Below are 12,440 nucleotides of genomic sequence, written 5' to 3'. Positions count from 1 at the left end.
GCTGGTATTGATGAAGTTCTCTCCTCCGCCGCTTTCTGATGACATCAGATCTCTGCCATGTTGGTATCCTATGCGAATGGCAGCATTTCGTTCCCCTTGCCGGGCAACCAAAGCAACGGGTGAGTCCTGACCGGCCCTCAGCAGGACCCGGACCAAGAAGCAGTTTCCGTGGGCTCCTAGCCCTGGGCCAGGGCAGTTCCGGGAGCCGGAACTCAGCCGCTCCGTGCTCAGTGTAAGCTCCGATAAGAGTAGGCTCCAAGAAGCAGTCCCCGCGGAGGAGCCCTAATTTAATTAGGGTTAGTTTCCTTACAAGAAAAGAAAGAGAACACAACTTCTCCATGTGCATCCCCCAAAGAAAGGCCATGTAGATCATAATGAGGAAATGGCTGTCCACAGGTGGGGAGGACAGTCCTCACTGCAAACAGAATTTTCTGCCACTTTGGTCATGGACTTCTGGAATCCAGAACTGTCTGTTCTTTAAGTCACGCGATCTGGGACACTTTACTATGGCCACTGGAGCAGACCCACACGCCATCCTGTGTTTGCTTCATCCTTGCAGTCTCTTGTGTCTCAATGATATGATGGCTTTTGTGTTATTTTATGTCCTTTAAAGGATCATTTCACCCATAGTATCGTAAGTGCAGTCAGGACAACATCTTCCTAAGCCTAATTTTATATCATCTCATCTCAAAATCAAAATGCCTTCTTCCTTTCGGGTTTCAGGGAAGCAGTGGGAATATCAACGATTCAACAATAAACAGTGGAAGTCCAAGTTCTGATCTTAATTATTCTTGATTTGCTGAAGATAAGCTGGGCTTCCATACACATGTCGTTCTAGCATCCTTAGGCTTAACACTTTCATCGCATGGGATTATTGGTCAGAATAATTAATCAACACTATGCTGCAGAAATTCCCAATATGATGTAGCAAATACTATTTGATTACCTTTATATTATGTAATTTGTAACAATCATATGATTGTTTCAAATTCAACATAGAATAGTAAACATACATCAGAACATATAATCAATTGTTCTCATTTTTACTGATTCCTTGGTTCTTATTTAATTGACTTTTACTCATTTATTCACACAAATATGTTAAATACTTACGAAGAGTCTGAAGGGTTAGAACAGTGTGGTAGGTGGAATTAGGATTAGGAGTATGCTAGGATTCCCATCCCTAGCATACTACTGCTCTTGAGTATGATCACCTGTGAATATGGCAAGTTATCACTTCTGTGATTATGTGTAACATTCAGTAGCAACTATGAAAAGATTTTGCAGATGTAACCAAAGTGTCTGATCAGTTGCTTCTGAGTTAATTAGAAGATTATCCTGGGTGGACCTGGGCTAATCAGGTGAACACTTAAAGGAGACTCTAGCAATCAGAAACAGTCATGCTGGCCCTGAAGAAACAGGTTGCCATGTTGTAAGAAAGTCTCATGGATAGAATGCTGGATAGTCTCTGGGAGATAAAAATACCCCACCCCACGTCTAACTGAAGCCAACCAGAAAAATCTTGGTCCTAAAACCACAAGAAACTGAAAAATCTGCCAACAACCTGAATGACCTTTGAAGACGACTCCAAATCTCAGATGAAATATAATTAGGCCAACCCATGTATTTCTGCCTGGTGGAACCCTGAGCTCACCCTGATAAGAAACACCTAATCTGCACCTAGACTCCTGACCTGGGAACATGGTCAGATAGAAAATATGTATTGTTTTAAACTGCTATGCTTATAGAAATTTGTTACAGGTAATAGAAAAATAATATAGACAGGAAAAAATACAGTCAGGTCCCTGCCTTCCTGGAGCTTTAGCTCTATTGGGGGACATGGGCAATAAGCAGCTCATAAATTAACAAGAATTCTCCAACTAGTGATATGTACAAAGAAGACTGTGCAATAGGGTAGTAGGGGAGAGACAGACTGAGGCTGGGACTCATATTTGGTAGGATCTCCAGAGAGGGCTATGGTGAATAATGAGAGGAAAGTCAGCTGTATCAGAATGAGTTTGAAAAGAACATTCCAGGCAGAGAAAACAGCAAGGAACAAGGCCTTCAGCTACAGTGGCCATATCCTTACAGAATTAACTCCGAGAACCACATGGAGACACTGCTACATAAACTCATTCGCTCAACGAATATTTAATTTAGTATAAATGTATAACTGCCTCAAAAATATGCTTCCGTAGAGTGGGTCCTATTGGACATTAATCAGTTTAAGTGCCATTAGCCAAAGTTCTAATTATAGGAGACTTTTAAATTCGGCTTTTCTTCAACCTTTGCCAGGCGGAAATGTTCCTTATAGGACACAGTACTTAGCACATAATGGGAATTCGAAAGGACAGCTATTGGATTGGAGTGAATGCTTCAACTTATTTAAAGTTTCATGTTTGTTTGATTCCTTTGGTGTAGAATGTTGTTCCCTGGTAAGAAAACATAATGCTAGGCCACAATTAAATTTTGCTCTATCTAAAACTTCTGATGTATAATTGAAGATCTCAATTACTATGTATGTAATAGCAGGATTATAATAAATCAATAAATATAAAATGAGGTAGCATTGGTAGTTTTGCTAGTGGACTAGCATTCATCGAACTCTATATAATAGCACAGTGCAGTGTCATTAACCCCATGCAACTTTAAATAACTCTATAGTATTATTATTAGCACATTTTTAGTAAGAAAATTGAGGTATAGAAAGATTAACTTTCTTAATATTATACAAATAGTGAGGAAGCTGGGACATGAGCCCAGATGAATGACTCCTGTCAACCACTAGTTGTAAGATAATCACAACAAGGACTAAAATGAATTGAGGATTTACTACGGGCCAGGCATGGCTAAGCACATCACATATATTAACTAATTTAATCACACAGCAACATTCTGAGCTAGATACTCTTAAGTTTACATAGCCAAACTAATTACATTTGGACATTTTAACTTCTTCTTAATCGTGAATTTCTTTAGTTAGTCCAAGTTGTCTTTTCTGCTTTCGTCTATACTCTGTCTGCCATCGCTTGGTCAGTATTCAAGGGTTGGAATAAGGAGGTCCCCTCTGGCCCTCTCCAAATTTCAAATTTGAGTTTTAACTAAAATGTCATGCCCTGCAATTGAGGATAATAGAATCAATTAAATGGAATGTGAATTGCTAGTCTGCAAAAAACCTATTGTAAGAAGCATTTAGTAAATGCTGGGGCTAATGAGACCAGGGTATTCCCTTGTGTTCAAGAGACCAAAGTGACCTCCAAATCCAAATGAAGTCAAGTATTTCTCAATCTAAGCAAGGTGGCAAAGTTAAATCCTAAGGACAGGATTATGGCTAGCATGAGGAAACTTCCTTATTTAATCAATTATTTTGTAACTATCCGGGATAACAAATCTACAACAGGAGGGATGTGGACTATATGAAATCTAGAAAAGGAGATCTAAAAAGGAAACACCTGCCAGTGTTTATTCAGCTTTGTCCTGGAAAGAGAGGACTGTGAGTCTATTGCAGTGTTTTTCAAATTGTAGGCTGTGACCCATTGGTAGGTCAACAATTGATTATTGGATAGTGACTGACATTTTTAACAAGACAGGAGAGATCAGAGTTTATTGCATGAGATTTGGTTCAGTGTTATTTTGTGAAACTTCTGTTTCCACTGTAAAATACATAAATATATACACTTATGTATGCATACATACACATCTGACATACTCTTTGATGTGGCAATACATTTCTCTCTATGGGTCTCTTTGAAAACTATTAGTACACTGATGTTAATTTTTCTAAACTGGTGGTTCTTAAACTTTGGGATTTCGTAGAACCACAATTCATCCTCGAAACAGGAAGAATAAGGAACAATAATAGGGTTGCCAATATTTTTACTCTGCCAAGTTTAAATATGACAAAGATAATGCTACTCTCCCTACAATGAAGAGTTTTGACATCAAAAATTACAATGACATAATCATGAAATAAAGCACATTCTTTCAAATTCAGTATTTTTAGTTTTATGGTAAGTCTACTGCATTGCTCTTATATATTTTTTTCCACTTCAGATTCATGAAATCCAGCCAAATCCAGGAGAACAAGATGTGGCTGAGCAGTGCATAGTTACCCTCACTCACCTCAGTGAAACATCTTTAGCTATATCTCTCTTTTGCTTCTTTTCTGCATTTGCTAAGCTTCTGATGTGTAATTTTATACTGGAGGTACAACCTCTAGTACCATGAGCCAGAATAGAGGAAATGAACACTCGGTTTATTATGCCAGATAGTTCTTTCTTCATTAATTAGTGCCTGGCTTCATAAATGCTCCCTTGTGAATTTGAATAACATGAATCGACTTTTCTCAAATCTTATCATCAAAGAGTAAGTGAGTAAGATTACATTTCTGGACCTACAAGCTGGAAAATTGGATATTTCAGGCCATGTAACTCTGAGGGCCAAAGTTCAGCTCATGATAATTCCTGCTATTTTAATATCAGTCCGATTAGGTCCCAAAGCTAACCCCAGAAGCTCACACACTTTTTACCAGGTTTTCCAATGCTTCTCGTGAAAAGCATGCAGTAGCTCCTTGTTCCTGGCTTCTGCATCCAACCCACTTCCACTTCAAGGGTGCCTTTTAAACGCTGTCATCTCAGCTTCCAGTGCCTGGATCTGACTACCTTGCTACCTGAACAAAAGCCAGGCCAGAGCAGACATTATAATCAGTTCTCCTGACTGATTTGTTCATGTTCATCCTTCAATTGCTATCAATGATTTGAATGAGAAGGGCTCCGGAAAGTTGTCAGCCACACCCCTCACCACTTCATGGTGGGTGACAACCCAAGGCAACCAGCTGGCCTCCCTCTTAAAGATAACTCCTTAGCTTCAACTTTTTAGGGATTACAGTTCCAGAGATCTGACTATAGTAGTGTTGCATCATGTCTAGGGCACAAGTGCCAGAGCAAGAGCATTTATTCAAGACCTACGAACTTGTAAACTTGAAAACTAGAACATGCTTCCACGTTGGACACAAGTTAGCCTCTGAACTAGTCATATAAAAAGGGGGTCGCTAAACAAATCATCAGCATGGACAAAATTTAAGGAGCTCAATCAGTCATTTCATTTTATATGATTTATATAGATTATATGCATTCAAAAAGACAGTCCTAATGAATCAGAACATATCTATTCATTAAAAGGAAATTCCAGTAGCACTTAAACTTATAAATGCTTTTCTAGCAATTAGTTCAACTTACCAGATATACTTAAAAATAATATAATTGCATTTCTTTTTTTTAAAAATCCTATAATTCAGATAATATTTTTTTTTCTAATTTAGATCGGGCTTCCTCCCATTTAAACTAAATTAGTTCAGTCTTGTGTCAGGGATATTTACACTTGTTTCTCTTGCTGGCTTCATTACCCTCTCTTTGCCCTGATTCTTTTAAAGGTCAATCCCTGAACTGGAAAAACTCCATCTTCCCACGTTTTCATTTCTCTTACACCCTGCAGAGGAGTGAAATTAGCAGTGAGAGATGGACATGCCTAATCACCATAGCAGATTGTGGTTCTAAGTAGCTGCTGCAATGAACTGCATACACCAGTTATAGTGTTTCAAGTGCAGACCGAATATTTCTTTCCTTGAAGGGTTCTTCAGTTGTAGGCGAACACCATCTTTCATAATACTTGAAATTCAGCAACTCATTCTCTGTCTCTCTTGTGCTCCTAAAACTTTTTTTTTCTTTTATAATGCTGTCCTCTTGCCCACAGGCCTGAATTTCATTGAGAGCTTCTCCACGTCTTTGAGTTTTCCTCAGTTTCACCCCCGTGTCATATTGAAGGGTCTTAATTACAGGAAATAACTAATAAATGTTTGCATTATTTAATTAGATCATGCCATCAAAACCTTCACGTTACAAGTGAGGAAACTCAGTCTTTACAAGTTGGAGTGCTCAGTATCACGTAATGAGAGTCAGACCTGAAAAATCAAGTTCAAGTCACTTGATTTCTCAGTCCTCTCAAAAACTGCCTTGGCTGTGAGCAGTGACTAAAGAATACCATATTGTTTTTAAGGTAGAAAACTCAAGACAATACTAACAAAAGTACTCTGCAAAAATGTATTAAAAGATTCATTAAATTACAAAATGTTCTCACTTGAAAAAGCCTTAGAACTCAAATATGCTAGTTTTATAAATGATGAAAGTAAGACCCAGAGACACTGAGTTCCTTTTGGGTTTTATTACATCTCATCGTGTCTGCCATGAATCAGGGCTGATATGACAATTGTGTCTGTGCAGTGGCCCAAAATAGTTTAGGAAGAGTAACCAAAAATATGTTTTAATAAAACTAGCACCTGAGAACAGCTAGCCAAACCCTACCCCTTCTCCTCTTGTCACCTACTTGTGTTACCTGGGTTTCTGGCTCGTTTCATTTTTTTCAACTGGAATAATGCCATAGTTTCCCTAAGGCCACAGTTTTTTGCAGCAAACAAATGTGAGCCCAGAGAGAGAGAGAGGAATTTAGAACTACACATTTTTAGCATTCAGAGATAATTCAAGGTGGTTCAAGTACTTTCTAAGTGTCAACACCCAAGCAAATGCTCTTGCTACCCCCAGTGTTTGCCTGCAAAAACATTTTATTGCTGAAACATACTGCATTGCCAGAATGTTTTTGATAAAGAGCATTTGTCGCAGAGGGTTCTATATAGATACAGCCTCGCTTTCCTCAGGGATGCTAAATTTTAACCTGAATATGTAGAAATTACAGAAAGAAGATTAATAGGTAATTCATAGAAATCCATTATGTGGATGTTCATTAACTCAAAACACAGAGCAGAATGAGAGGAAATGGTTTTATATTGCTCCGATAAGGATTTAAATTATCTATGAAGAAGAACTTCCTGACAAATACCAGACTTGGTTACCAAAATGGTTGTGGAATTTCCTTCTCAAAGCTTTCAAAAGAATATCATTTCCTTTTAAGACTGGGTTAGAAGTTGTTGTTGTCTTTGAATTTTGGTGGGGTTTTTGTTTGTGTTGTTGTTGTTTTGTTTTGTTTTTGAAATAGAGGACAAAACTGTTTGACCCTAGACATCCATTTGTCAGGATGCTTCAAGGAACAACTTCACAAAATAACCCTCAAAATTAACAATTTTAAACTAAGGCTTACTAGCTCATATATGAATACATGATCCGAGTAACTCCATATCATGTACAACCAGAAGAATGGGATCAAAATTGGAAAGGGTTGTACTTCATGTATGTATAATATGTCAAAATACACCCTACTGCCATGTACATCTAAAAACAAAAATAAATAAAATTTCCAAAACAAAATGAGGCTTAGTAAACTCTGAAACATGTGACCAAAAAATTTCTAGAATTTCCTTCAGAGTGGAGATTTAAGATTCCATTTACAATAGAAGGGTGTCATGAAGAAGAAATGGAAGTGTAGAAAAGATCGGGTAAGAAAAGAAAAAGTGAACCATATCAATATGTTCACCTTAGTATTCTATCCAGAGCCCTAGACTTCACCAAGCATCCATTTATATATGAAAAAACAGTGGAATACCACCCACTTCCTTAAAATATTGTTTTTCAAGGTCTTAACAATATCTTGAGACAACTACAAGAAAAGCACCATAATATTAGAAAAGAATTATTAATAGATTACTTTTTTAATTTAAAGGTTTTTGCCTTAGTTCCTGTTTGCTTTAGGATTCTGCAATGAGAAAAGCAAAAGCTAAGGGTTATTGTGATGTTAAGGGGTTTCCTGAGGCTGAAAAGAGACAACTTCAACACTTCATTAGGTACTGCCTTGTATTGTCTTCTAATTGCTTCTTGTGCGTAAGTCTTGCTTTTCCCAAAAGACTTGAGTTCACCAGGATAAGGACCTTGATTTATATTTCTTTCATATTTTCTAAAACTCTAAGTCTACACTGAGCACGTAGCAAGTCACTTAGAGTAATTGACTGATTTATCTGGAAATAAGGGTGAGGCCCCCCTGTATATTTCCCTGAAAGTGTGCTACACAGTACTCTTTGACATTACTCTGTAAATGAGCAAGGCAGAAAGACACAGCAGAAGGGGTATTACTTTTTAATATAGTATATGCAACACAATATGTCAACGACTTATGGGGAAAAAATGAAATCACATCTTCAGAGCCAAGAGGCTGAACTAAACAATTAGATTAGTAAGGGTTTTTATTCACTTATGTATTTAACACATATGCTGCTTACCATGTTCCAGTCACTGGTCCAAACAGTTCACAAACATTAGCTCATTTGCTCCTAATAACAATTCACAGCAATAAGATAAGAATTATTATTATTATTATTATTATTATTATTATTATTATTATCCTCATTTTATGATAAGGACCTGGGGCCTAGAAAGAAAAGGCAAAATTTGTTCAAGGTCATACAACCTTCCTGAATTTGAACCTGGGATGTCTGGCTTATCATTTATTCTGTTTACCAAGGAGAGAGAGCTTCAAAAGTCAGAGAACAGGAAGAGCCGCCATTTTCAATCTTCAGCAGTTTCCATTTCAGTGACCAGAAAGCTTTTGCTATCTACAAAGAGAAGTATGGGGGGAATAGGGTAGTGATCAGTGGAGTGAAGGGGTGAAAATTTGCTGAGATAATCTGATGAAAGAGATGAAATAGGAGGCAAAGCCTGTAGATGTATTAATGCACAAAAGGGGAAAAAATTGCCACATGGGAGAATTGAATAAAATCACCCACTTCATCACATTATTAGGAAACTTATATCCCCTTTTTTTTTTATCAAGGATAGGGAGAAAGGGAACATAGACAATTTTTAGCAGAATAGTAAATAGTTTTTAGGAGAACTTAAAACCATTGTTGTATGGTCTTGGATAATGTACAACAGCCTGGGACAAAGTTCAATGGGCTCCTGAGTCAAAGATTGAAAATGATTCTCTATGGGACTGAAGTAGGGCACAGTGGTGGGTAACTATTTTAGTCAGCTTTTTCACTTCCGTGACTAAAGGACCCTAGCAGCACAATTATAGAGAAAGAAAAATTCATTTGAGGGCTCACAGTTTCAGAGGTCTTAGTCCATAGAAGGTCGACTCCATTCCTAGGCGCTCGAGATTGAGCCTGCACATCATGGTGGGAGAGGGTAGTAGAGGAAAGCAGCTCACATCATGGTGACCAGGAGGCAGAGAGAGAGTCCACTCTCCAGATACAAAATATATACACCAAAGCCATGCCCCAATTCCTACCTCTTCCAGCCACACCCTACCACTTCAGTTAATCCCCCCAGGGATTAATTCACTGATTAGGCTAAGGCTATAACTCCATAATTTCTCATCCAAACCTTCTTGTATTGTCTCACATGTGAGCTTTAAGGGGGCACCACATCTAAACCATAACAGTAACAAAGTTCTGTCCAGATAAGTTGACAGACTTCAGTCTTTCTCCTTATAGGATATGAATTTAGTCTTACCTAGTTAATGCAATTTCAGCAAGACTCAAGGTAATTGTGTTCCTCTTTAGGTGGATCCCATCATGTAGAAAAGAGAACTTTGCACAAAGTTCCTCCCTGTGATAGGAGTGTGGAAACAAGGGAAGATAAGAGGGACCTTGATTTTGAGGTAGGTTCTAAGGTTTCATAGCAGGTCAAAATATCAGACTTTGGGGTATTATTTTCTGAGCCCCAACAAGAGCATACATCTGATCCTGGAAGAGTAGTATTTAAAGACAGTCTACATCACTGCTCACATCCATTGAATAGAATTTGTCCACACCTCAAAGGGAGGCTGGAAATGTAATCTTTAGTTGCGTGCCCTCACTATGTTAAAAAATTACAATTCTATAGAAGAAGTTTTTTCCTGTCATCTGGATTTCTACAACATCTCTGCTTAAATGGCTGTGGTCCAAAAGGAATTCTCTTATCAACCAATCTAAGACAGCACCCTGGACACTCTCTGGGCCCTTACTGTACTTTATTTTTCTTTCCAGTACTTACCACTGTCTGACAACATTGCATTGTATTTTTATTTATAATCGGTGTCCAACTCCCCTTCTTTTAGAACATGTGTCTATAGGATAAGAGACTTTGTCTCTTGTTCAATGCTGTCTTCCCAACACCTAAGAATCACTCAATATTTGATAAATGAATGAATAAATGATAAATGAATGGTTTTCTAATTTGATTTCCTACCTGTGAAGTTGACCAAGAAAAAGTACAAGAGTTTATTTATTTATCTTAACTAGTGCCAGAATTCTTAGGAAAGGAAAAACTCATTCATGGTTTAAAAAAAAAAAAAAATCTTCTTGGGATAGAGGATAAGACGCAACATTCAGTATTTGAGAATGATTTTCCTTCATGAACTAGTGGGAGAACCAAGGAGAAAACAAGACAGACACCTAGGAACAGAAGACCCAGCAAGATGTCAGAAATCATCCCAACTATGACCCTGAAATTCCATTAACATCTGCTACACTCAGGATGAATACCTTGAGTAGATTGTATAATGCTTAAAGAAAGGTCAGGGTTCACAACTGGGCAGATATGGAGAAGTTCAAGATGGTACATGGGATCATGTGCACCAAAGAGCCAGAGAAGGCCTTGAGAACACAAGCCCATCTGGAATTTTTGAAAATCTTAGAGTTCCTAAAGTGACAGCCCATAGAGAGTGGGTGAAATCTATCTTAAATGCCAACATTCTATATTATTTTTGCTTTATCACACATTTAGACAGCAATTCCTTTTACCTTGCTCTGTTGTTATCATTGATGGGTTATTATGGGGACTTTGGGAAAGATTAGAGTCATGTATTCATGTGCTTTTCATCATTGATATTCCTAGTGAAAGTGAATAATTTTTTCACTCTGCACTACTTTGGCAAAGGATAAGGTACAGAGAGGACCTTCAGGATTTTCCAAAAACTGCCCCCTTACTTTCTGCCTGTACCCACTGCAGGGCGCAGTTGGTACAGGATTCAGGGTACATCTGATTCACCAAGATGCAGTCAGATATCCTTCAACCCCACCCTGCTTTCTGTCTAATCCATTTTATCTTAGTAACATGCCTTTATCCCACCATCTTCGGTATTTAGCCCAACATTAGACTTTTCTTTAAGTAAGAATATTTTCACAAAGCCCTTTGTTTTATAATGTAATCTTACAAGTTAAGCTTTAAGAATAATAATATGTTTAAAAAGTATTAGACAGAGGGGTTCAGGGAATAAATAAAGACTGTTAACAATAATTCTTAAAGAATTGCATATTCCTGGTTATCTATTATTGCATGTAAACTATCCTAAAACGTAGAGACTATGGATGTCATTATGTTGTTTTTTCTTTCTGCTCATATGGTTAACTCACTCATCCAACCCCAACATTGCTTCCTACTCAAGAGGCAACCCAACCTTTGAAAATTTTTTGAAGTCCAATATGGGGATCCAGAGGAAAAGATACATGGAGTAGCCAGCTTAGATTTCTCTGCCTCATTAGCCCCTGGGAAAAAAAGACTTTCCATTTCCTGGCTCATTCCAGGACTCCAATCATTGTCATAATTAATTACACCAACAATGCATGGGCCAAGCAAGGAGGCTACTAAGCTGCCTCAGGGTTAGGAATTGTAACAAATAAGTGAGTAGTACTTCTCTAAGTAGTTGTTTTTGTTTGTTTTATGTTTTTCATTTTTCGTTTTGTTTTTGTTGTTTATTTGTTTGGTTTTGGTACTGGGGGTTGAACCCAGGGGATCTTTATCACTGAACCACATCCCCAGACCTTTCCATTTATTTATTTATTTTCTTTGAGATGGGGTCTTGCTAAATTGCTTAAGGCCTCACTGAGTTGCTGAGGCTAGCCTTGAACTTGCAATCCTCCTATCTCAGCCTACCAAGCCACTGGAATCACTGGTGTGCACCAGCATGCCCAGCTTCTAAGTATTTTGTATGGAAGACCATACAGATCTTGGGACCAATGCCTTGGCCAGTAACAAAGTAGGCATTTTCCTAGAGCAACCTGTATGCTTATATGACTTGCACACCTAAGGTAAAAGTAGGCAGCTGGTGGTCAACTAGAAGATTAAAGTTCCCAAATATAACCTGTCCTGCCCTCACATTCCTGGATGGCAGCAGAGTTGAGCCCCTCTAGTTGCCACCCCTGTGTGTGTGTGTGTATATATATATATACCCTTATTTACCTACCTGCCATTAAGTCAGAATCTTGCAAAGGTGAGCAAATAAGTTCATCTTTACATCCCCAGTGCCTCACACTTATTTCCCAAGGCTATTGAGCTCCCCCCACCCTCTTGCATTCTGTTGTTTCAGTCATTATTCTTTAACAAGTCACTTTCACTTCCAGGAGTCCTTTATCTGTCACTGTATTAGGTCTAAACTTCGCTACTTAATTTCCAAGAAACTTCATAGTATGTAATTGATAGATTCAATTTAAAAAATTTTTCTTCTAGAAAAAAAGTTAC

General features: G+C 38.0%; 1 long non-coding RNA gene across 1 annotated transcript in view; it reads right to left on the bottom strand.

The window, feature by feature from the left end:
• Nucleotides 1-5,077, bottom strand: part of LOC125618162 — a 61,876-nt gene extending 56,799 nt beyond the window's left edge. The window contains exon 1 of the long non-coding RNA XR_007349416.1: nucleotides 4,529-5,077. This is a non-coding gene — a long non-coding RNA (uncharacterized LOC125618162). The remainder of the gene's footprint in view (nucleotides 1-4,528) is intronic.
• Nucleotides 5,078-12,440: the final 7,363 nt, after the last annotated feature.

This window comes from Marmota marmota, unplaced genomic scaffold (assembly GCF_001458135.2).
Source record: "Marmota marmota marmota unplaced genomic scaffold, marMar, whole genome shotgun sequence".
In the NCBI taxonomy this organism is placed as follows: Eukaryota; Metazoa; Chordata; class Mammalia; order Rodentia; family Sciuridae; genus Marmota; species Marmota marmota.
The sequence above is the reverse complement of the archived record's forward strand: the minus strand, read 5'-3'. Positions and strand labels throughout refer to the sequence as shown.